This window comes from Triturus cristatus, chromosome 10 (genome assembly GCF_964204655.1).
Source record: "Triturus cristatus chromosome 10, aTriCri1.1, whole genome shotgun sequence".
Taxonomy (NCBI): domain Eukaryota; kingdom Metazoa; phylum Chordata; class Amphibia; order Caudata; family Salamandridae; genus Triturus; species Triturus cristatus.
Window position 1 is genome coordinate 1,243,395,234 of NC_140593.1, and position 25,538 is coordinate 1,243,420,771.

Genomic DNA, 25,538 nt, shown 5'->3' on the forward strand with positions numbered 1-25,538 from the left:
TTTTCAGGTGGCTGGTTTGCAGGTGGTTGGTTTGCAGGTGGTTGGTTTGCAGGTGACTGGTTTCCCGGTGGTTGGTTTGCAGGTGGCTGGTTTTCAGGTGGCTGGTTTTCAGGCGGCTGGTTTTCAGGCGGCTGGTTTTCAGGTGGCTGGTTTTCAGGCGGCTGGTTTTCAGGCGGCTGGTTTTCAGGTGGCTGGTTTTCAGGTGGCTGGTTGGTTTGCAGCTGGTTGGTTAGCAGGTGGCTGGTTTCCCGGTGGTTTGTTTGTAGGCGGCTGGTTTTCAGCTGGTTGGTTTGCAGCTGGTTGGTTTGCAGCTGGTTGGTTTGCAGCTGGCTGGTTTGCAGGTGGCTGGTTTGCAGGTGGCTGGTTTGCAGCTGGCTGGTTTGCAGCTGGCTGGTTTGCAGCTGGTTGGTTTGCAGCTGGTTGGTTTGCAGCTGGTTGGTTTGCAGCTGGTTGGTTTGCAGCTGGTTGGTTTGCAGGTGGATGGTTTCCCGGTGACTGGTTTCCCGGTGACTGGTTCCCCGGTGACTGGTTTCCCGGCGGCTGGTTTTCAGGTGGCTGGTTTGCAGCTGGCTGGTTTGCAGCTGGCTGGTTTGCAGCTGGCTGGTTTGCAGCTGGTTGGTTTGCAGCTGGTTGCTTTGCAGCTGGTTGGTTTGCAGCTGGTTGCTTTGCAGCTGGTTGGTTTGCAGGTGGCTGGTTTGCAGGTGGCTGGTTTGCAGGTGGCTGGTTTGCAGGTGGCTGGTTTGCAGGTGGCTGGTTTGCAGGTGGCTGGTTTCCCGGTGGTTGGTTTGCAGGTGACTGGTTTCCCGGTGGCTGGTTTTCAGGTGGCTGGTTTGCAGCTGGCTGGTTTGCAGCTGGTTGGTTTGCAGCTGGCTGGTTTTCAGGTGGCTGGTTTGCAGCTGGTTGGTTTGCAGCTGGTTGGTTTGCAGCTGGTTGGTTTGCAGGCGGCTGGTTTGCAGGCGGCTGGTTTGCAGGCGGCTGGTTTGCAGGCGGCTGGTTTGCAGGCGGCTGGTTTGCAGGCGGCTGGTTTGCAGGTGGCTGGTTTGCAGCTGGCTGGTTTGCAGCTGGCTGGTTTGCAGCTGGCTGGTTTGCAGCTGGTTGGTTTGCAGGTGGCTGGTTTCCCGGTGGTTGGTTTGCAGGTGACTGGTTTCCCGGTGGCTGGTTTTCAGGTGGCTGGTTTGCAGCTGGTTGGTTTGCAGGTGGCTGGTTTCCCGGTGGTTGGTTTGCAGGTGGCTGGTTTGCAGGTGGCTGGTTTTCAGGTGGCTGGTTTTCAGGTGGCTGGTTTTCAGGTGGCTGGTTTGCAGCTGGTTGGTTTGCAGGTGGCTGGTTTCATCTTTCAGGTTCGTAGGCAGCTCGTCTGAAGACTGCAGGTGGCCGGGAGGTTTATAAGCCGCAGGGACAGCCGGAGGTTTGGAGGTCACTGGTTTCACCTGTCGGGCCACAGGTGCATCCCTGCGATGGTTTAAGCCCCCACCAACTGCCCCCTCCCCCAGAAGACCCCAGATCAGATCCAGCCGCTGGCGGTTTCACCAAACCATGGATTCCACGGTTTTTGTGGCAAGTGGGGGTGGGGTCATTTAACTGCTTAGTAGCGGTCCAAGCAAGAGGAGGAGGAGGGGGGGGGAGAGAAGGGCCCCTGATAACCAGAGGGGACAGGAGAGGACCACAGGAGAGCGAGACGGCGGCACTTGGACAGGGAAGGGACCATGTGGACAGGGCAGGTTGGCGTGCCCTGGGACAGCCTGCAGTGCGGCGAGCAAGGCTGAAGAGGGCCGGGCGGGGGGGGGGGGGGGCATGGAAGCCCTCAGAGGCCTGTGGAGGGTGAAGGAGGCTGCAAAAGGTCAGACTCAGAGGACATCTCAAGGGCACGAGGAGGAGGAAGGCCAAGGTCTGAGGACAGTTCAAGTTTGAACGAGAAGAGAGAGAGCTGAAGGGGCGGAGCGAGGGCCCCTCGGAGCCCTCAGGGAGGTGGGTGACGTCAGGGGTGCATGGAGCCGTCAGGGAGGTGGGTGACGTTAGTGGACAGGGGTGCATGGAGTCCACAGGGAGGTGGGTGACGTCAGTGGACAGGGGTGCATGGAGTCCTCAGGGAGGTGTGTGACGTCAGTGGACAGAGGTGCATAGAGCCCACAGGGTGGTGGGTGACGTCAGTCCACAGGGATGCATAGAGTCCACAGGGAGGTGGGTGACGTCAGTGGACAGGGGTGCATGGAGTCCACAGGGAGGTGGGTGACGTCACGGGTGCATGGAGCCCTCAGGGAGGTGGGTGACGTCAGTGGACAGGGGTGCATGGAAGCCACAGGGTGGTGGGTGACGTCAGTGGGCAGGGGTGCATGGAGCCCAAAGAGAAGTGGGTGACGTCAGTCCACAGGGGTGCATGGAGCACACAGGGAGGTGGTGGTGTTCACTGTGCACTGAGGGGTCCTGGCCACCGCAGGGACAGGGCCGGACTGGTCCAGTGGGCGCCTGTGGTTCACTGGCCCGGCCCTCAGGCAGCGCTATGGCAGAACCCCCACCCGCCGGGGGTGCTGATAGGGCAGGCGCTGGTCGCGGCTGGACCCTGAGGTAACCAGTGTATTGTGCAGCCCCTCAGAGCCGCCATGTCTGGTGGGTAATGCCCACCTAAGGCCTGACATCAGCAGCGATTAACGCGGCCTTAGGGCGCTCCGGGCCTTCTGGCGCCTTCATGCATCCCCCCAAAGCGGGGTGGCTTCCCTGGGCTTAAGCGCTGCCTAAAATACCCCACAGCTGTGCCCCCCCACAGCAGGGGAAGTATGTGGGAATCAAGCAGATGTGCCAGCGCCGGACGGCATGATCCCGGGGGCAGCATCAAAGGGCGGGGGTCACTCACAGGGTATTGGAGTCACTCACAGGGTGTTGGAGTCACTTGCAGGGTGTTGGAGTCAGGGTGTGAGTCACTCACAGGGTGTTGGATTCACTTGCAGGGTGTTGGGGTCACTTGCAGGGTGTTGGAGTCACTCACAGGGTGTTGGAGTCACTCACAGGGTGTTGGGGTCACTCACAGGGTGTTGGGGTCACTCACAGGGTGTTGGGGTCACTCACAGGGCGTGGGAGTCACTCACAGGGTGTTGGAGTCACTCACAGGGCGTGGGAGTCACTCACAGGGTGATGGAGTCACTCGCAGGGTGTTGGAGTCACTCAGTCACTCACAGGGTGTTGGAGTCACTCAGAGTCACTCACAGGGTGTTGGAGTCAGGGTGTTGGATTCACTCGGAGGGTGTTGGAGCCACTCACAGGGTGTTGGAGCCACTCACAGGGTGTTGGAGTCACTCACAGGGTGTTGGAGTCAGGGTGTTGGAGTCACTCGCAGGGTGTTGGAGCCACTCGCAGGGTGTTGGAGCCACTCACAGGGTGTTGGAGCCACTCACAGGGTGTTGGAGCCACTCACAGGGTGTTGGAGTCACTCACAGGGTGTTGGAGCCACTCACAGGGTGTTGGGGTCACTCACAGGGTGTTGGAGTCACTCACAGGGTGTTGGAGTCAGGGTGTTGGAGTCACTCACAGGGTGTTGGAGTCTCTCACAGGGTGTTGGAGTCTCTCACAGGGTGTTGGAGTCTCTCACAGGGTGTTGGAGTCACTCACAGGGTGTTGGAGTCAGGGGTGTTGGAGTCACTCACAGGGTGTTGGAGTCACTCACAGGGTGTTGGAGTCACTCACGGGTTGTTGGAGTCACTCACGGGTTGTTGGAGTCACTCACAGGGTGTTGGAGTCACTCACAGGGTGTTGGAGTCACTCACAGGGCGTTGGGAGTCACTCACAGGGTGTTGGAGTCAGGGTGTTGGAGTCACTCACAGGGTGTTGGAGTCACAGGGCGTGGGAGTCACTGACAGGGTGTTGGAGTCACTCACAGGGTATTGGAGTCAGGGGTGTTGGAGTCACTCACAGGGTGTTGGAGTCACTTAAGGGGATGTTGGAGTCACTCACAGGGTGTTGGAGTCACTCACAGGGCGTTGGGAGTCACTCACAGGGTGTTGGAGTCAGGGTGTTGGAGTCACTCACAGGGTGTTGGAGTCACTCACAGGGTGTTGGAGTCAGGGTGTTGGAGTCACTCACAGGGTGTTGGAGTCACTCACAGGGCGTTGGGAGTCACTCACAGGGTGTTGGAGTCAGGGTGTTGGAGTCACTCACAGGGTGTTGGAGTCACTCACAGGGTGTTGGAGTCACTGACAAGGTGTTGGAGTCACTCACAGGGTGTTGGAGTCAGGGGTGTTGGAGTCACTCACAGGGTGTTGGAGTCACTTAAGGGGATGTTGGAGTCACTCACAGGGTGTTGGAGTCACTCACAGGGCGTTGGGAGTCACTCACAGGATGTTGGAGTCAGGGTGTTGGAGTCACTCATAGGGTATTGGAGTCTCTCACAGGGTGTTGGAGTCACTCACAGGGCGTGGAGTCACTGACAAGGTGTTTGAGTCACTCACAGGGCGTTGGGAGTCACTCACAGGGCGTTGGGAGTCACTCACAGGGTGTTGGAGTCAGGGGTGTTGGAGTCACTCACAGGGTGTTGGAGTCAGGGTGTTGGAGTCACTCATAGGGTGTTGGAGTCTCTCATAGGGTGTTGGAGTCACTCACAGGGTGTTGGAGTCTCTCACAGGGTGTTGGAGTCTCTCACAGGGTGCTGGAGTCTCTCACAGGGTGTTGGAGTCTCTCACAGGGTGTTGGAGTCTCTCACAGGGTGTTGGAGTCTCTCACAGGGTGTTGGAGTCAGGGTGTTGGAGTCACTCATAGGGTGTTGGAGTCTCTCACAGGGTGTTGGAGTCACTCACAGGGTGTTGGAGTCTCGGTGTTGGAGTCACTCATAGGGTGTTGGAGTCTCTCACAGGGTGTTGGAGTCTCTCACAGGGTGTTGGAGTCAGGGTGTTGGAGTCTCTCACAGGGTGTTGGAGTCACTCACGGGTTGTTGGAGTCACTCACAGGGTGTTGGAGTCACTCACAGGGTGTTGGAGTCTCTCACAGGGTGTTGGAGTCTCTCACAGGGTGTTGGAGTCAGGGGTGTTGGATTCTTTGAAAATATCAAGGACCCCCTGTAGAGTATATATATCAATTCCTAGGACAGGGCAACAAGCATAGTAGGTAATAACTTCCAAGGCAATTGTAATAAGGTAATTGTCACAATGAATTCTTTTTGTTATTATTGTTGAATTAATACACCATGGAATTTGCGTTTGTTAGCGGAAATCCCTAAAGCCGAGAAGAGGTGAATTTTGGAGGCGCTTTGTGCCCGCATGAGAATCTTCAACTACGAGACCAAACGAGTCACTCACAGGGTGTTGGAGTCACTCACGGGTTGTTGGAGTCACTCACGGGTTGTTGGAGTCACTCACAGGGTGTTGGAGTCACTCACAGGGTGTTGGAGTCACTCACAGGGCGTTGGGAGTCACTCACAGGGTATTGGAGTCAGGGGTGTTGGAGTCACTCACAGGGTGTTGGAGTCACTTAAGGGGATGTTGGAGTCACTCACAGGGTGTTGGAGTCACTCACAGGGCGTTGGGAGTCACTCACAGGGTGTTGGAGTCAGGGTGTTGGAGCCACTCTCAGGGTGTTGGAGTCACTCACAGGGTGTTGGAGTCACTCACAGGGTGTTGGAGTCACTCACAGGGCGTTGGGAGTCACTCACAGGGCGTTGGGAGTCACTCACAGGGTGTTGGAGTCAGGGTGTTGGAGTCACTCACAGGGTGTTGGAGTCACTCACAGGGCGTGGAGTCACTGACAAGGTGTTGGAGTCACTCACAGGGTGTTGGAGTCACTCACAGGGCGTTGGGAGTCACTCACAGGATGTTGGAGTCAGGGTGTTGGAGTCACTCACAGGGTGTTGGAGTCAGGGGTGTTGGAGTCACTCACAGGGTGTTGGAGTCAGGGTGTTGGAGTCACTCATAGGGTGTTGGAGTCTCTCATAGGGTGTTGGAGTCTCTCATAGGGTGTTGGAGTCTCTCATAGGGTGTTGGAGTCTCTCACAGGGTGTTGGAGTCAGGGGTGTTGGAGTCACTCACAGGGTGTTGGAGTCAGGGTGTTGGAGTCACTCATAGGGTGTTGGAGTCTCTCATAGGGTGTTGGAGTCTCTCATAGGGTGTTGGAGTCTCTCATAGGGTGTTGGAGTCTCTCATAGGGTGTTGGAGTCTCTCACAGGGTGTTGGAGTCACTCACAGGGTGTTGGAGTCTCGGTGTTGGAGTCACTCATAGGGTGTTGGTCTCTCACAGGGTGTTGGAGTCACTCACAGGGTGTTGGAGTCAGGGGTGTTGGATTCTTTGAAAATATCAAGGACCCCCTGTAGAGTATATATATCAATTCCTAGGACAGGGCAACAAGCATAGTAGGTAATAACTTCCAAGGCAATTGTAATAAGGTAATTGTCACAATGAATTCTTTTTGTTATTATTGTTGAATTAATACACCATGGAATTTGCGTTTGTTAGCGGAAATCCCTAAAGCCGAGAGGAGGTGAATTTTGGAGGCGCTTTGTGCCCGCATGAGAATCTTCAACTACGAGACCAAACGAGTCACTCACAGGGTGTTGGAGTCACTCACGGGTTGTTGGAGTCACTCACGGGTTGTTGAAGTCACTCACAGGGTGTTGGAGTCACTCACAGGGTGTTGGAGTCACTCACAGGGCGTGGAGTCACGGACAAGGTGTTTGAGTCACTCACAGGGTGTTGGAGTCAGGGGTGTTGGAGTCACTCACAGGGTGTTGGAGTCAGGGTGTTGGAGTCACTCATAGGGTGTTGGAGTCTCTCATAGGGTGTTGGAGTCTCTCATATGGTGTTGGAGTCTCTCATAGGGTGTTGGAGTCTCTCACAGGGTGTTGGAGTCACTCACAGGGTGTTGGAGTCTCGGTGTTGGAGTCACTCATAGGGTGTTGGAGTCTCTCACAGGGTGTTGGAGTCAGGGTGTTGGAGTCACTCACAGGGTGTTGGAGTCACAGGGCGTGGGAGTCACTGACAGGGTGTTGGAGTCACTCACAGGGTATTGGAGTCAGGGGTGTTGGAGTCACTCACAGGGTGTTGGGGTCACTTAAGGGGATGTTGGAGTCACTCACAGGGTGTTGGAGTCACTCACAGGGCGTTGGAAGTCACTCACAGGGTGTTGGAGTCAGGGTGTTGGAGTCACTCACAGGGTGTTGGAGTCACTCACAGGGTGTTGGAGTCAGGGTGTTGGAGTCACTCACAGGGTGTTGGAGTCACTCACAGGGCGTTGGGAGTCACTCACAGGGTGTTGGAGTCAGGGTGTTGGAGTCACTCACAGGGTGTTGGAGTCACTCACAGGGCGTGGAGTCACTGACAAGGTGTTGGAGTCACTCACAGGGTGTTGGAGTCAGGGGTGTTGGAGTCACTCACAGGGTGTTGGAGTCACTCACAGGGTGTTGGAGTCACTTAAGGGGATGTTGGAGTCACTCACAGGGTGTTGGAGTTACTCACAGGGCGTTGGGAGTCACTCACAGGATGTTGGAGTCAGGGTGTTGGAGTCACTCACAGGGTGTTGGAGTCAGGGTGTTGGAGTCACTCATAGGGTATTGGAGTCTCTCACAGGGTGTTGGAGTCACTCACAGGGCGTGGAGTCACTGACAAGGTGTTTGAGTCACTCACAGGGTGTTGGAGTCAGGGTTGTTGGAGTCACTCACAGGGTGTTGGAGTCAGGGTGTTGGAGTCAGTCATAGGGTGTTGGAGTCTCTCACAGGGTGTTGGAGTTACTCACAGGGTGTTGGAGTCACTTAAGGGGATGTTGGAGTCTCTCACAGGGTGTTGGAGTCTCTCACTGGGTGTTGGAGTCAGGGTGTTGGAGTCACTCACAGGGTGTTGGAGTCAGGGTGTTGGAGTCACTCATAGGGTATTGGAGTCTCTCACAGGGTGTTGGAGTCACTCACAGGGCGTGGAGTCACTGACAAGGTGTTTGAGTCACTCACAGGGTGTTGGAGTCAGGGTTGTTGGAGTCACTCACAGGGTGTTGGAGTCAGGGTGTTGGAGTCAGTCATAGGGTGTTGGAGTCTCTCATAGGGTGTTGGAGTCACTCACAGGGTGTTGGAGTCACTCACAGGGTGTTGGAGTCTCTCACAGGGTGTTGGAGTCTCTCACTGGGTGTTGGAGTCTCTCACTGGGTGTTGGAGTCACTCACTGGGTGTTGGAGTCACTCACTGGGTGTTGGAGTCAGGGGTGTTGGATTCTTTGAAAATATCAAGGACCCCCTGTAGAGTATATATATCAATTCCTAGGACAGGGCAACAAGCATAGTAGGTAATAACTTCCAAGGCAATTGTAATAAGGTAATTGTCACAATGAATTCTTTTTGTTATTATTGTTGAATTAATACACCATGGAATTTGCGTTTGTTAGCGGAAATCCCTAAAGCCGAGAAGAGGTGAATTTTGGAGGCGCTTTGTGCCCGCATGAGAATCTTCAACTACGAGACCAAACGTGATAAAGAACAAAACATTGGATTTTTTCGATAATCAACGAAAAGAAAAAGATGTGTCTACATCACTTACATTAATTTCAGTGTTAGGCAGACATCATTGGGTTCTCCTTGCTGCCTCTCCATTTGGCTCTATATACATAAACCGTATACAACTAGGAAGATTGGCAACTATTTCCGCCGTCATAAGTGATTATATATATATGATTTTGGCAATAGAATTTGCTTGAAAAGACACGAGAATTTTCTCCTTAGTCATCAGAAAAACATTTTTGTGGCTTTCCTGACGAAGGCGCCAGTGCGCCGAAACGCGCGTCGAAGACAATCTACTGCCGCATCACATTTTTTTGTACTGTTTGACTTTTTGCCTTGTGTTGGAAGGCGGACCCCGAGGAGTCGGCGAGACCACCAAGGGGGGCCCTCACACTGTACGAAGTAGCCGAGCGCTGCCGAGAAGTCTCCTGAGAGATCCTTCTCCTATCACGTACTAGCACAGTAACACCACCACACAGGACTCAAGGAGGTTGTCTCAAGACAAGCAATTCTTTATCAGCAATAAAAAGGATACGAGGTCAATATTTACACGAAGGGATCGAGGGATCCACCAAAAGTCTCAGTGTCTCTTTGGAAGGGTAGGGGTAGCGGGACAGTCTTTGGCAGGAGTGCGGTACGAGGGTACCTGGGGCCCAGTTCTTATCCTCAAGCTGGAGGACCTCCGGATCTCGGAGGGGTCGAGCCGCGACTGCGTCAGCAGGGCTCTGGCGTACAGTTCGTGGAGAGCCGCGATCCAATCAGCAGGGCTCTCAAGATGGTTTCTGCTCAGCTCGAGCCGCGACGTCGTCAGCAGGGCTCCGAGGGAGGTTTCAGCGAGGTTGGGCCGCGACAGCGTCAGCAGGGCTCCAATGTTCCAGGTGGCTTCAAAGTGTTCACAAGACGGAGCCGCGACACAGTCAGCAGGGCTCGTGATGGTTCCGACAAGAGTTCTTCTCCGTAGGGTCAGCCGCGAATCAATCAGCAGGGCTCTCGACTCCGGGATACAACTGCCGATCTGTGGCGGGGTTGCCCCAGATATAGGTCTGGAGCCCTTTGATGTCCGGACCCAGGCGCCCGGTGGGGGCGGAGAGGCCGGGTGGAGGTGGCCAGACGCCCAGCAGGAGAGGCGCCAGGCCCAGGGGAGTTGCAGGGCGATCACACCTCGAGAGGGGAGGACAGTTGGGGGTCCCATCGATACTGTCCTCCGCCGGGGGCGATGAATGGTTCCTGCGGCACCCCCTGGCCAGTTCGTGGTGCCTCGATGTCGGGGCTTCGCTGGGGTCGAGGCCGGGTTGAGCGGGGTCGCGCTGGCTGGTGCACAGAGTCACGTGGGTGCCAACAAGATGGCGGAGCCACGAGGGGTATGCGACCTCGTGCAGCTCAGGATGAAGGGCCGTGGTGCCGTTCAGAAGGGTGGCCCGTGAAGGCCGGGGCGGGGAACGGGCACAATCCACGGGGGTAAGGACCATGCCACGAGGCCGGGTCCAACACCTTGTTACTGTTTTAACAATTTAATGTTTGTGATCATTATACACAAATTCCATGGTGTATTAATTCAACAATAATAACAAAAATAATCACAAACAAATTTGATTATTTTTACATATTGGAAAAATGTATTCCTCTTTTTAATCTGTGATTGTATATGGCCAAACAAAATATTTTTATATTACAAATCATAATTTCTTTATAATAAAGAAAAAAGTTTATTTATAATCATCTATTGTGGTACACTGTGCTTTTTTAGACAAATTTTGGTTTTGCCTCCTGAAATAGACATTCATTGTGACAATTACCTTATTACAATTGTCAGGGGTGTTGGAGTCACTCACAGGGTGTTGGAGTCACTTAAGGGGATGTTGGAGTCACTCACATGGTGTTGGAGTCACTCACAGGGCGTTGGAGTCACTCACAGGGCGTTGGGAGTCACTCACAGGATGTTGGAGTCACTCACAGGGTGTTGGAGTCAGGGTGTTGGAGTCACTCATAGGGTGTTGGAGTCTCTCAGAGGGTGTTGGAGTCTCTCACAGGGTGTTGGAGTCACTCACAGGGCGTTGGGAGTCACTCACAGGGTGTTGGGAGTCACTCACAGGGCGTTGGAGTCACTCACAGGGTGTTGGAGTCACTCACAGGGTGTTGGAGTCACTCACAGGGTGTTGGAGTCTCTCACAGGGTGTTGGAGTCAGGGTGTGAATCACTCACAGGGTGTTGGAGTCACTCACAGGGTGTTGGAGTCAGGGTGTTGGAGTCACTCACTGGGTGTTGGAGTCACTCACAGGGTGTTGGAGTCAGGGTGTGAGTCGCTCACAGGGTGTTGGAGTCACTCACAGGGTGTTGGAGTCAGGGTGTTGGAGTCTCTCACAGGGTGTTGGAGTCTCTCACAGGGTGTTGGAGTCACTCACAGGGTGTTGGAGTCTCTCACAGGGTGTTGGAGTCACTCGCAGGGTGTTTTGGAGTCTCTCACAGGGTGTTGGAGTCACTCACGGGTTGTTGGAGTCACTCACGGGTTGTTGGAGTCACTCACAGGGTGTTGGAGTCTCTCACAGGGTGTTGGAGTCACTCACGGGTTGTTGGAGTCACTCACAGGGTGTTGGAGTCACTCACAGGGCGTTGGGAGTCACTCGCAGGGTGTTGGAGTCACCCACAGGGTGTTGTGGTAAACCCTTCTAAAGTTCCGATCTGTAGATTCCCGCCCTAAGGGGGGGGGGGGGGGGGGGGGGCACTGCCCACTGGGAAGCAAAGGGATGACCCGGGCCGAGACTCTGCCCCCGCCAGGTCCAGGCGCCGCTCCAGATAGGTCCAGTTGCAACAGGGCAGCTGGTCAGTTGCAGGGAGGCCTCTGGAGCTGGTTGGTCCCTGGAGCTCAGAACAGGGGGCAGCCAAGGGACCCTTGGGGGTATTTAAATGCGGTGATTGCCACCAGAACTTCACATTTTTAACCCCTTCGCCTTATTTACAAAGCGGCTGACGCTGCCTCTATTCTCGCAGCGCTTAGCATGGAAGGGGCGTGCGAGGGGTGTTTGCAGCGCCCATTGTTTTTTGACGCTGCCCCGTATTTTCAAGGTTGCGTGAATGGGGCAGAGCCACAGACCCTGGTCTTAAGGGGGTGCAACGAGGACAAGTCGTGTCTGTCTCCTCAGTCTTGCTGTTTCTGTGCGCCGCGGGCCGCGCGCATCCAAAGAGCAAATCCCATTAGGATGGTTCATGTGACAGAGGGAGCCTCTTCCGGCCCTGGAGCCGGGGGTCTCGCCGTGGGCTTAACATCCGGAGACTCGGGGCGCATCACTTAAAAACACCAACTGTGCCTAAAAAACATAAATGTGTCCGTGAGTAATGTGACTGGTGCTCATGTAAAGCGCTCCAAGACCATCGGGACGAGTTCGCGCTATAAAACATTAAACAAATCATGTTATCCCAGCGCGGGCGCCATCTAGCGGTTTTCTGCGTCCACTGGGGCTCGGCTCCTGGCGCAGACTGCGCGGAGGCCGTGATCCTGCGCACAGAGCGCGGCTCCCGGGGCATGCAGAGGGGGTGTCAGCCCAGGTCCTCCCCAGATACGACCTGGAGGCCCGTGTGACGCATGAACGCCCCCAGGTGCGCTCTCCCGGCGCACCCTGTGATAAGAGTCCTCGTGTGCTCGCTTGCACAGACACGTCAGGAATGAACCCGGCCTCTCGCCTTATTAACTTGTTTTAACTTCAATGTGAAGCGAGGGAGAGTCTGACAGTGATAGCGTCTCGAACTCGGTGGCTTCAAGGCGCTGGGAAATAGACTATAGGGAGCATGCGGGGCTCTCGACAGGCCGTTGCTTTCAATAGCCGTTTGAGCTGGAGGGCGAAGTCAGTTAACACCCCTGCTGACAACTGAGAAGAGCTGCCCTTCATGCGGGACTGACTCTGTCCCAACCCTGCTGACCACTGAGAGAAGCTGCCCTTATGCGTGACCGACTCTGTCCCAAACCTGCTGAGCACTGACAGGAGCTGCCCTGACCCGTGACTGACTCCGTCGCAACCCTGCTGACCACTGAGAGGGGCTGCCCTGTCCTTACACGTGACTGGCTCTGTCCCAACCCTGCTGACCACTAAGAGGAGCTGCCCTGACCGGTGACTGGCTCCGTCCCAATCCCGCTGACCACTGAGAGGAGCTGTCCTGTCCTGACGCGTGACTCGCTCTGTCCCAACCCTGCTGATCACTGAGAGGAGCTGCCCTGTCCTGACCCGTGACTTGCTCTGTCCCAATCCTGCTGAGCACTGAGAGGAGCGGCCCGGACCCGTGACTGACTCTTTCGCAACCCTGCTGACCACTGAGAGGAGCTGCCCTGTCCTGACGCATGACTCGCTCTGTCCCAACCCTGCTGACCACTGAGAGGAGCTGCCCTGACCGGTGGCTGGCTCTGTCCCAACCCTGCTGACCACTGAGAGGAGCTGCCCTGATGCGTGACTGGCTCCGTCCCAACCCTGCTGACCACTGAGAGGAGCGGCCCTGTCCTGACGCGTGACTGGCTCTGTCCAGCTTTACGTGTGTTTGAGGGGACCCCGGGCTCATAGAAGCGTCTCTGCTCCAGTGATTCTGCCTAGGCGGAACTCTTCCTTATCCTGTACTGGCTCTCCCCAGCCCCACCGGCTCCCACCGGCTCTTCAGTGGTCCAGGCTCCTTGGGAGGTGCCCGTGTGGACCTGTGTGCCTCTGTCACCAGTGCCAGGACAGTGTGTCGAGTCCATGTGGCTTCTCAGCACTGTGCGCCTTGGTGGTGAAACACGTGGCCAAAAACTGGATTAACCCCGAGTCATCCGCGGGTGATCCTGGAGGTAACACAGAGAATCAAAGTGTTTCATGGACATAAAGAAACACAAATGAATGAACTATATCATAACCCCTTCCTGTGGCGCGAATTCTGCCGCGGTGCGGGGGGGGGGGGGGGGGCTAGGGGGTGGGCATGGCGCTGCGATGCTCATGGTGGGGTCCCAGCTTCCGAACCCTAGCCAGGCCGGGGAGAGCCTCCCCAGGCCCCGGTGGACCCCCGTCCCCAACGCCCGGACCCTCCAATGACTTGCAGAATGGGGGGCTACCACACCCCTGGGCCCGCCAGGCAGAGCTCAAGCCCCGGGGCCTGTCCCAGCTTCTGAGCCTTAGCCAGGCCGGGGAGAGCCTCCCCTGGCCCCGATGGACCCCCGTCCACAGCGCCCGGACCCTCCGATGGCTTGCAGGATGGGGGGCTCACGCACCCCGGGGCCTGCCAGACGGAGCTCAAGCCCTGGGCCCGGTGCCAGCTTCCGGACCCTAGCCAGGCCGGGGAGAGCCTCCCTAGGCCCGGGTGGACCCCCGTCCCCAGCGCCCGGACCCTAGCCTGGAACCACGTAGGGTTAAGCCCAGGCCATGTCCTCTCACCGACGGCCTGCATGGGGAGCCCATTTTTCTCGACTATTAAGCCCCCATGTAGTGGGGGCTTACAGAATTCTGTGGAAGGACAAAAGTTGGAGATAGCCCGGCCGGCTGGCAGGCCGGCCATCTGGTCACCCAGCCCGCACGGCCATCTGGTCACCTGGCCCGCAAGGCCATCTGGTCACCCGGCCCGCAGGGCCATCTGGTCACCCGGCCCATCTGGTCACCCGGCCCGCAGGGCCATCTGGTCACCCGGCCCCCAGGGCCATCTGGTCGCCCGGCCCCAGGGCCATCTGGTCGCGCAGCCAGGCGACTAGATGGCCCGGGACCACCCAGCGCTCACATGGCCTGGGAGGGTGTCCTACCCAGTCGCCCTTGCAGTCCGGCGAGGGTGGCGAGGCACTCCGAGGCAGCTGCTCGAGAGGCTCCTTCCACGGGGCTGCCGCTGCTCGCCTCCCTGCTCAAATTGCCCGGGAGCATCGGGAAGGGGGAGGCCCGGCCTAGGCCATCCGGTCACCCTACTGACCCGCGAGGGACGGTGGCCTCCATCCCCGCACCCGGGTGGGGCAGGGATGGGAGGGGGAGGCCCCCATGCCGGTGAGCACGTGGCGGAGGCGGCCTCCCACTGGCCCGCATTAACCCTTTCTGTGTCCCTCCTGCCGGCCCGCTGGCAGAGGGACCCACTCCTGGGTGTGGTGGAGGAGGGCGTCCGCGGGCACCCATGCACGGGGAGATAAAAGCTTGGCTCAGAGGATGACTTTCAATAGATCACATCAAGGTAGCTGCTCTACTACTTACGAAACCCTGACCCAGAATCAGGTCGTCTACGAATGATTTAGCACCGGGTGCCCCACGAACATGCGGTGCACTAAGGGCGATGGAGGCGGCCCCCTTCCGTCCGCGCTCCGGTCCCCAAGCGAGCAGCTCTACACACCGGCCCCCCGAGAGAGGCCGGCTATCCCAGGCCAACCGAGGCACAACGGCACTGCGGTATCGTTACGGTTTAGGGGGGATTCTGACTTAGAGGCGTTTATTCATAATCCCACAGATGGTAGCTTCGCCCCATTGGCTCCTCAGCCAAGCACATACACCAAATGTCTGAACCTGCGGTTCCTCTCGTACTGAGCAGGATTACTATTGCAACAACACATCATCAGTAGGGTAAAACTAACCTGTCTCACAACGGTGTAAACCCCATTCACATTCCCTATTAGTGGGTGAACAATCCAACGCTTGGTGAATTCTGCTTCACAATGATAGGAAGAGCCGACATCGAAGGATCAAAAAGCGACGTCGCTATGAGCGCTTGGCGCCACAAGCCAGTTATCCCTGTGGTAACTTTTCTGACACCTCCTGCTTGAAACCCAAAAAGTCAGAAGGATCGTGAGGCCCCACTGTCACGGTCTGTATTCATACTGAAAATCGAGATCAAGCGAGCTTTAGCCCTTCTGCTCCGCGGGAGGTTTCTGTCCTCCCTGAGCTCGCCTTAGGACACCTGCGTAATCGTTTGACAGGTGTACCGCCCCAGTCAAACTCCCCACCTGCCACTGTACCCGGAGCGGGTCAAGCCCGGCGGGCAGACATGGGGCTTGCCCCCCCGCCTGTTAAATGGTAGCGGCAGTTTCAGTCGATAACCTTTCAAGTATTGCCCGGCGGTAATCGCCTCTTATACCATTCGATGATTAACCAACAAAAGAGGCAGGCGCCGGAGACTGGAAGGCAGGAAACAAAGTTTTATTCCGTCGGAGCAGAACACATCAGATCGGACAGCAAGGTATCGTCTCGAGGTGCTCTCCCTTCATCTCTGAGACCTGGTCTCATACACACATTTTTGACTTTATTACCGGTTTATTGTACATGGCACATTCTTGAGATTGCTTTGATACATGAAAGAACATCCTCGGAATCCCCGGCTCGGATCCGCTCCCACACATAACTACAGTGGAAGTCCCCACCCCACCCACAGTAGGAGATGGCTACCACACAGCTGGACATTCCGCCAATTCCCGGGGGTGTGTGCGACTGGTCGGGTCTCAGGGGGTGGGGGCCTTGATCTACTGTAATCCCTTTGATGTGAGGTGTTTCCCTTACAGTAGGGGCAATAAACTGCATCCGCAGGGCTAGGTGATGGCCTGGGATCGGTTCGGACAATCGGGCGCAGAGGGAGGGGGTTATCAAAAGGATGTATGACCATGTATGGGATGAAAGGAGGTGTTGGTCAGGCGCGGGATGTGGTTCCATGGCAGGGTCGCGCAGAAGGAGAGGGTTTATGGCCCATGTATGAGAGAGCGGGGGGGGTGGCCGGCGCGCGGGGGATGTTTGCAGCGCCTGAGGGACGCGCTGGCGATCGGCAATGAGACCATGGTGCCTAAAATGGCCGTCGCGCGTTTTCTGCGTGTGGCGCTTGGGGAGAGACAAGATGGCGCAGATAATGTTCAGATACGAACTAAATTTCCACAGTCCTCCCTTTTAACATATCTCGCCAGCTTGTTTAGTTCGGATCTATCCCCATAATACCACGTACTTCTACTTCGTACAGGGCTTTCATTCGTTCTGCTTCAAAGTTCAGAGTCTTAGGGCAGATGTAGTTCGTGAAAAGTGAACATAAAGGTGGCAAGCACTGAATCCCCAGACAGCACCCACACAGTATCACAATTGGTATCATGATAAATGTAAACAACCTCCACCCCCAACTTTTAATAGTGTCCCAAAACCAACTCCCAAGCGACCATCCTTCTTGCTCCTGATGAACCTCTGCGGAAAGTCTGTGGAGGTGTTTGATCGCTTTGTAGACTGAGGGTGAGTTATCTGGTACGTAGGTACAACAGCTGGACCCAATGATGCGGCATGCTCCTCCACGATCAGCCAGAACCACGTCTAGAACGAGGCGGTTCTGAAGAGCTACCAGGCGGACGGCCTGAAGCTCAGCGGTGTTGTTGGTGAGGATGCCGGCTGTAATGTTCATTGTGGTTTCGACTGCCTGGGTTAGGTGCCGGATGGCACGGCTGTTTGCCATTGGACCCCACAGTGGAACAAGTCCCTTTACTGCATCCATGAACTGTGCTCCAGTGGAGTCGGCTTGTACAATGTCCTTTGCACGTTTCTGCCGGTGATGGTTTGCTGGAGCCACATATGTTGGAGGAAGGATAAAAGCGATGTAGCAGGTGCCTCCCCAACCTTTCGGAAAGGGATAGAATGTCCAGTGGCATGTGGTAGCAATCCACAGATCCAGCAGTTAGTGGCATTGGCGGCAAGATTGTGTTGGTGGAGCAGTTGCACAAAAGAGTTATTCCAGAACTCCTTACGTCTTTCTCGGAGTTGGGGTGAAAGTGAAATCAGATGGTGTTCTTTCATGGTGGTGGGTTGAGCAGTGGTCAGCAATGTCTTATGGGCGGGTGCGTTTTCTTCCATGATCCAGAAAGTGACCATGAGAAGGAGGCAAAGGAGAAGGGTAATAAAAAGTGCAATAGTCTTTGAGCTGTGCATTTTGTCAGTCTTTGGGTTTTTGTAGTGGATCTTCGGACGTCCGGTTGCTTCCATCATCTTCATGTCGGGCGCTTCCATCACCTTCAAGGGACTCGGTAGCGGGCAGAACCACAGACTTTGTTTAGTTTCTCTCCTGGAGGCCTTTGAGGTGATTAGGCTACCGCTCTGAGATTTCAACTTAGTTCGTGGTCTGCTTAGCCGAAGTTCCCTCCTTTCGTCGTAGGTTATACCCTTCTTTGGATGGCACAGTGGGATCGGGATATTCAGTCAATTCAAGTGTCTCTGTATTCGGGTAGCAGTTCAGGGATGGTCGGTCTTTGTCCAGAAGTTCCTCTTGGGCGGTGATGTTGTCGGTGGTCGTCAGGGTCGATGATACCTTCTTGCAGTGGTGTGCATGCAGCCAATTAAGTTTCCCCTCCACTCGAAGAGCTGTTCGGGTGGAGATCAGGACTTGCAGGGGGCCCGTCCACCGGGGCTCCAGACTCTTGGTGCGCTGGAAGTTGCGCACTAGGACAAAGTCACCGGGTTGGATGTCGTGTCCGGGGCCCCTGGAAGCATCGGGAATGGCTTGCAGCACCTGCTGATGGATAACAGACAACGTTTTAGTTAGATTGTACAGATAGTCAGACATGAGGACGTCCGGGACGTCGTGAATGGATGCTGGTTTTGGTGCTGTCCAAAGGTTCATGGGTCGCCCGAAGACGACCTCGTAGGGGGTTAAGTGGTGTTTGGTAGGAGTGGAACGCATTGATAGCAATGCTAGTGGGAGGGCGTCTGGCCATTTCAGTCCTGTGGTGGCAACTATTTTGGCTAGTTTGAGTTTCAATGTGGCATTATGTCGCTCAACCAAGCCTGCAGATTGGGGGTTGAAGACCGCATGAAACTTCTGTTTTACACCCAACCCTTTTAAGGTGAGTTGGATAACTTCGGCTATGAAGTGGGGGCCGTTGTCGCTCCACAAAATTCGACAAAGGCCGTAACGGGGGAAGAATTCTTTCAGTAGTACTTTTGCGGTAGTCATAGCGGTGTTGTCGCGGGTTGGGTAGGCTTCCACCCATTTGCTGAAGGTGCACACAACGACAAGCACGTACTTCAGGGTTTGGCACCTTTCTAACTGAATGTAGTCCATCTGTAGGACCTCAAAGGGGTGACTAGGAACCCCAAACCCTCCCCGGGTACAGCAGTTCCTTTACCAGGGTTGGGTTGGAGGCATATCAGACATTGTTGGACTAGGCGTTTAGCTGAGTCTGGGATTTTCTCGTTGTGCCAGACTTTGGAGATGAGTTCAATCATGGGGGCAGACCCTATGTGTGCGGGGGAGTGTGTCATGGTCAGCATGGGAATCAGGTATGAGTCAGGTAGCAACCATTTGTTCGTGTCTCTAGTTCGCCAGCAGCCTTCATCGTCTTTCAATCCCACCCGTGCCCATTCAGTCAATTCGTGTGGTGAGCTGGCCAATTGTATGTCTCTAATGGTTTCCCTAGCATTCTTCCATTTTTCAGTTTGTGACCTGGTCACGTACATGCGTGTTGTTGACCTATTCTCGGCTGTGGTTCGGGCAGTGATGTCAGCCAGCGCATTTCCCTGTCCTATAATGTCCGTCACCTTTTTGTGTGCCTGGCATTTGATCACAGCTAGCCGTGTGGGGAGGAGGACTGCTTCGGTCAGAGCGGAGACTAGATCTCCATGTAGGATGGGTGTGCCATGGGAAGTCAGGAATCCCCTCTCCTTCCATAGGAGCCCAAAGTGGTGAACCACCCCGAAGGCGTACTGGCTGTCGGTGTAAATGTTTGCGGTTGTCCCCGCTGCTAGGATGCATGCTCGTGTGAGAGCAATCAGTTCAGCCGCCTGTGCGGATCGCTGTGTGATGCGGGCTGTCTCCACAACTGTTCGGGCCGTGGTGACTGCATAGGCGGCTGAAGTGGTGCAGTCGGGGAGCTTGATGCATGAGCCATCTACCCACAGCTCTCCGTCAGGATCTGGGAAGGCAGTATCTCGGAGGTCAACCCTACTCTTGGTCTGTTCGTCGGTGAGGGTCACACAGTCATGTATAGGGGACGCATTGGGGTTATTGTCAGGGAGAGGTAGCAGAGTGGCTGGGTTCAGAGTGGTGCATCGTTTCAACGTGATGTGGGGTGCAAGCAGAGTCAGTTCATAACCAGTCAGTCGTGCGCTAGTCAGGTGTTGAGTCTTAGTCTGGTTCAGGAGGGTGTCAACTGCATGGGGTACTAGCACGGTGAGTGGGTTTGAAAGCACGATCCCCTCACTTTGTCGGATAGAGACAGCAGCGGCGGCTACCGCTCGAAGGCAGACGGGCAAAGCTCTGGCTACAGGGTCAAGAGTGGCAGAGAAGTAGGCACAAGGGCGTTGCTTGGGACCTATGGACTGGGTTAGAACAGACAACGCGCATCCCTCCCTTTCGTGGGTGAAGAGGGAGAAAGGTTTAGTGTAGTCTGGGGTTCCTAGTACTGGTGCTGAGCAAAGGGCATCTCGTAATTCTTTGAAGGAGGATTGGCATTCGGGTGTCCAGGGGAGGGGGAAGGGGACATCTTTAGCCAACAGGGAAAGCAGAGGTTTTACAATAAGACTGAAGTTTGGCAACCACTGTCGACAGAAGGAGGTGAGGCCTACCAGAGACCGCACTTGCTTCTGAGTTTTGGGAACAGGGGTTTCTAGGATGGTCTGAATTCGGTCAGGTGTAAGCTTCCTCCCATCTTTGGATAGGAGGTGGCCTAGGTATGTCAATTGGGGTTGGCAGAATTGCAACTTCTTCCTGGAGACCTTGTGACCGTTCTCCGCGAGGAAGTGGAGGAGGTGGATGGTGGCTGTGACTGCAAGCGGAGTGGTGTCAGCCGCCAAAAGAATATCATCGACGTACTGTATTAACACCACTCCGTCCGGTAGTTAAACTGCATCCAGTTGTCTCTTGAGGGCTTGCCTATATATGCTGGGACTCTCAGTGTAGCCCTGTGGTGCCCTACAAAATCTGTACGAACGGACTTTTAAGGTGAAGCCGAAAAGGTAGCGGCTGTCTGGGTGGATGGGGATGGAAAAGAATGCGTTCTTGAGATCAATAACGGTAAAGGTAGTGGCAGTGGACGGAATCAGGGTGAGGATGGTGGTGATATCTGAGACTACGGGGTACTGAGGTATGACTACTTTGTTAACCTCTCGTAAGTCGACAATGAAGCGGTATGCTTTCTCATCTCCCTCGCCTTGCTTCTTAACAATGGGTAGGATAGGGCTGTTGCAAACATTACTAACTACTTCTTCTACCACTCCTGCATTGACTAGGGACTGGATGATTTCCACCAACGCCTTCTCGCCTTCGGGCGATATCCGATACTGTGGAAGCTTTGGGAGCATTGCGTCTGGTCGGGCAGTTATGTGTACAGGGTCGATCACCATGCGTCCTACGTCTGAGTCGGTTTTAGCCCATAGATGTGTGGGTAACGTGTCAAGTAGGGACAGGTCAGCATCGGTTATGGAGAACATACGTCGTGCGAGGCAAGGCCTGAACAGATCTGGGTTATCGTGCAGGATGACTCGAACTCCGTCTGGGGAACATCTGATGGTAGCCCGGAAATGTTTTAGTAAATCAAGACCAATAATGGCGTCGGGGGTGTTGGAGGAGAGCAGAAATGTCGTGTCAGTGGTGTTATTTTCCAAGTCAAAGGAGATTGGTGCGGACAAGGGATTAGTGGAGGGCGTTCCATCAAAGCCTATTGAGGTTACATGTGAGCCAGACAAGGGTGCCCTTGGGATCAGCCGTTTAGATAGCGCACTACGTGTCGCCCCAGTGTCTACCAAAAATGGAGACTTTGTGCCCAGGACCTTAGCAGTGACGTAAGGACCTTGCTGGTCAACACGGAGTTCGACTGGATCCCTCCCTTGCCCCTGGCGGTCCTATGCAAAGTCATGGGTGTTTTCGTAGTCGGACTGCTGGCACTGGTTCTGTCGGGGGCGGTCAAAGGTGTTTGGTCTATCTGGCCTGTCGTTGGTGGTGTCGTTCGTGTACCCTCGTCCCTGTCCTCTATTTCTGGGGCTGTTTGCTATGTCTCTTGTGTCCCTATTCTTGTTCATATCCAGAAGGACCGGGCACTGGGATTTCCAGTGTCCGAACCCTTTATAGAACGCACACTGATTCTCGTCTAAGTCCCTGCGTCCAGCGTAGGGTGTGGGTGCATGGTCTCTAGGGGGTAGTTTTCTAGGAGCAGTCGGTTGGTAGTTTCCCTTGGGAGGTTCCCTTCCTATGGTCACCCCTTGCAACTGTGCGATCATTACCCTTTCCTTCAGCTCCTTTTTCTTTCTCTCGGACGCCCTATCGTTCTCATTCTTTTGGTGTTCGTAGTACTGGGCCATCTGGAGGATAGCCGCGGGTTTGAAGGCTGCCCAACTACTCTCGCTGGTCTGTAACTTCTGGGAGACTTCCTGTGACAGACCCGTCACATAATTCTGGACAAAGAGGTGATGTCCGGTTGCAGTGGTCATGTCCTGGCCACTATAATCGGAAAACACTGTCTCGAATCGAGAGAAGTATTCGGATACATCCTCCTGGGGTTTCTGGCGGCAAGCCGTCACTATCGACCAGTCTACCTTCCTTTCTGGGATTAGGGTCTTTAATTTCTGAACAATCTTATCTGGGAGTTCCAATATGGCCTTTAGAGGTTTCTGTCCAGGTTCTCGCTGCTTGTCTATGGTATCGAGTTGTACCCAGGTATATCCGAACGGCTCAGCGTGGTCGACTTTCCGGATTTGCTTCCACACATCAGCCGGCAGACATAACCCGAAGAACAAATCGATATCCGCCAAGGTCATTATAGTTGAACCTAAGGCCGTACCTAGTTCTGTGTAAAAGGCAGTCGGGTTCTTTCTTAAGTCGGGTAGGGTTTTTCTAAAGGTCAGGATGTCTTGTCGGTCCCATGGCTGATAGACCCAGTTATATACAACCCTTCCCTTCGCATCTTGGTGGTTGATGTCATCGTGTGTTCCCTGACCTCGTGGGGGGACCCAGTAAGGAGCGGCTTCCTTGATGGGCATCATGGTATCAGCTTTTCCTGCCTGGGGTTCAGTCGCTATGGGGGTTTCTGTCTTGGTCGTCTGCCTGTGTTCTTTAAGATGTCGGAAGACTTCGAGTGTACGTGTGAAGAGGTCCATCACATCGCCCTCTCCCTCTTCCCCAATATCAACCTTTCTATACAAGGTTGCTAAGCCTTCGGGACCTCTATCCTGGTACCTATCCTCATAGGCATTCAGAGTGTGATAACAAAGTCGTATGACAAAGTGTCGTCTGTGGTTGTCGGCATACGAGTTATACATATCTGCCACATATTCCTCACTTTCCTTCCGTTCTACTAGTGTTCTCACTACCTTATCGATTCCGGCTCGTTCACCCTTTGTTAGCCGATTCATTCTGGCGGAATCTTTCTTTCTCGTCTCGGGGTCATCTAACGTTATTGCTAACGTTGTGTTCAGTACAAGAGGCTCGGCCGGCGCGGAGGCCGTGAGGACCGAGGCCCTGGTACTGCTTTCGCTTGCGTTCGGGGGTTGTGGGTGCTGCACTATAGGTTGGGAGGGAGCGTATGGAGGGGGCATGTAGATTATCGGAGGACCTAATAGCAATTCATCGTTCGCCCGTTGCTTGGAAGGCAACTCAGGGTAGAGCGTAGAGGGGGTCCTAACAGGGCACTGGCCTGATGTTTCAGATTCTTGTTTTTGTTTAGCTTCCTTTCTCTCCTTTATTTCTTCCTCTAACTTTCTAGCAACAAGGTGAGCTGCCTTTCGTAGTTCTTTTTCTGCCTTTACTTCTTCTCTCTTTTTCCGTTGCGTTGTTTCTTTGTGCCACATGCCGATACTGTCGAGCATAGTGGGCGTCGTTTTACTGCTACGTAGAGCTATTTCTAGCGTTTCTATTTTATGGTCAAAGGATCCCATCAGTGGCCACTGACTTTCGGAGTCCTTCTTTGTATATTTATGCCATAGTTTGCTATAAGCTACAGCGACTAGTCCATATTTAGTAAACATGTCCTTATTAGGGGTGCCCTCCAGTGGAGCCGGATGGTTCATCTCTAATAAGCGGTCCGGGCAGAACCAACTACCAATCAGTGGGGAGAAGATAGGCATGACAGGTTACAAAGGGGGACAAAAGTCCGCACTACCTATCCTTCACTATCTGCAAAGACTAGACAGAATATTTCTATTCTACGTTATTTGCAAACAGAGAATATCTCAAAAAGCACTATTCGTCAAAAACAATCAATGTTCGGACAATCAATCAGTGGGGAGAAAAATAGGCACGACAGGTTACAAAGGGGGACAAAAGTCCGCGTTACCTACCCTTCACTATCTGCAAAGGGAGAGAGTATTTCTACTCTTCCCCGTTTGTAGGCAGCGAATATCTCAAAAAGAACAATCAAATAAGCAATACTAGTATTTTCAATCAATCAATCAATCGTTTTGCAATTTGTCGTGTTACACGACCTTACCCGGACCGCATGGACAGTTTCTCGTCTTCCACCTCCAGCGCCCGATCGTCCTCTACTCTCCGTATTTGTCGCGGCACTCCTGATGGTTCCCAGTCAGGACCGTAGATCACTCGAGAGAGGTCTGCTCGGAACCAGTGAAGTTCGGATGATCGGCTGCCAGACGAGGGTCTATCGGGCAGGAGCTCTTCCCGATCGTTGCAGTCGTTCACTCTGTCGTCGGGACCTCTCCCGTTGGATCCACGTGTCGCTGATGGGCCCTACGTTTGGGACGCCAATTGTTAAATGGTAGCGGCAGTATCAGTCGATAACCTTTCAAGTATTGCCCGGCGGTAATCGCCTCTTATACCATTCGATGATTAACCAACAAAAGAGGCAGGCGCCGGAGACTGGAAGGCAGGAAACAAAGTTTTATTCCGTCGGAGCAGAACACATCAGATCGGACAGCAAGGTATCGTCTCGAGGTGCTCTCCCTGCATCTCTGAGACCTGGTCTCTTATACACACATTTTTGAATTTATTACCGGTTTATTGTACATGGCACATTCTTGAGATTGCTTTGATACATGAAAGAACATCCTCGGAATCCCCGGCTCGGATCCGCTCCCACACATAACTACAGTGGAAGTCCCCACCCACAGTAGGAGATGGCTATCACACAGCTGGACATTCCGCCAATTCCCGGGGGTGTGTGCGACTGGTCGGGTCTCAGGGGGTGGGGGCCTTGATCTACTGTAATCCCTTTGATGTGAGGTGTTTCCCTTACAGTAGGGGCAATAAACTGCATCCGCAGGGCTAGGTGATGGCCTGGGATCGGTTCGGACAATCGGGCGCAGAGGAAGGGGGTTATCAAAAGGATGTATGACCATGTATGGGATGAAAGGAGGTGTTGGTCAGGCGCGGGATGTGGTTCCATGGCAGGGTCGCGCAGAAGGAGAGGGTTTATGGCGCGGGGGATGTTTGCAGCGCCTGAGGGACGCGCTGGCGATCGGCAATGAGACCATGGTGCCTAAAATGGCCGTCGCGCGTTTTCTGCGTGTGGCGCTTGGGGAGAGACAAGATGGCGCAGATAATGTTCAGATACGAACTAAATTTCCACACGCCTCTCCGGGTAAGTGAAAAAACGATAAGATTACTGGTATTTCACCGGCGGCCCAAGGGCCTCCCACTTATCCTACATCTCTCATGTCTCTTCACAGTGCCAGACTAGAGTCAAGCTCAACATAGCTTCTTTCCCCGCTGATTCGACCAAGCCCATTCCCTTGGCTGTGGTTTCGCTAGATAGTAGGTAGGGACAGTAGGAATCTCGTTCATCCATTCATGAGCGTCACTAATTAGATGATGTGGCATTTGGCTATTTTGTACCACCTTGCGGTGGCTCATTCTGGGTTATTATTATGCTGCCCATCAGCGCCAAACGGCCTTGCTTACAACGACGCTCGCTCCGAGAGGTATGGCCACTATGAAAGCAACCTCACTGGAGCTGGGAAGCGGGTGGTGTTTCGTCATAAACAGCCGAGCTTCATACAACGCTCACTCTGGAGTAAAGCTACAAAAGCTGTCCTCACTGGAGCTGAGAAGCCTGAGATGTTAGGTTTGTGTGTCATGTCCGGTATGGAGGTATTCGATTTGTGAAAAGACAGCGCCTCCTTCGCCATCTTAGCGGGGTTTTGTTTCACCAGGAACTACCCCATCTGGTAATGTGTTCGTTTGCTTCGCCATTTCTCACTATCAGGCT

At 54.4% G+C, this 25,538-nt stretch overlaps 1 protein-coding gene across 1 annotated transcript in view; it reads left to right on the forward strand.

Moving 5' to 3' along the window:
• Nucleotides 1-25,538, forward strand: part of LOC146797188 (semaphorin-3F-like) — a 670,875-nt gene that overhangs the window by 462,011 nt on the left and 183,326 nt on the right. The gene's annotated exons all lie outside the window — the stretch shown is intronic.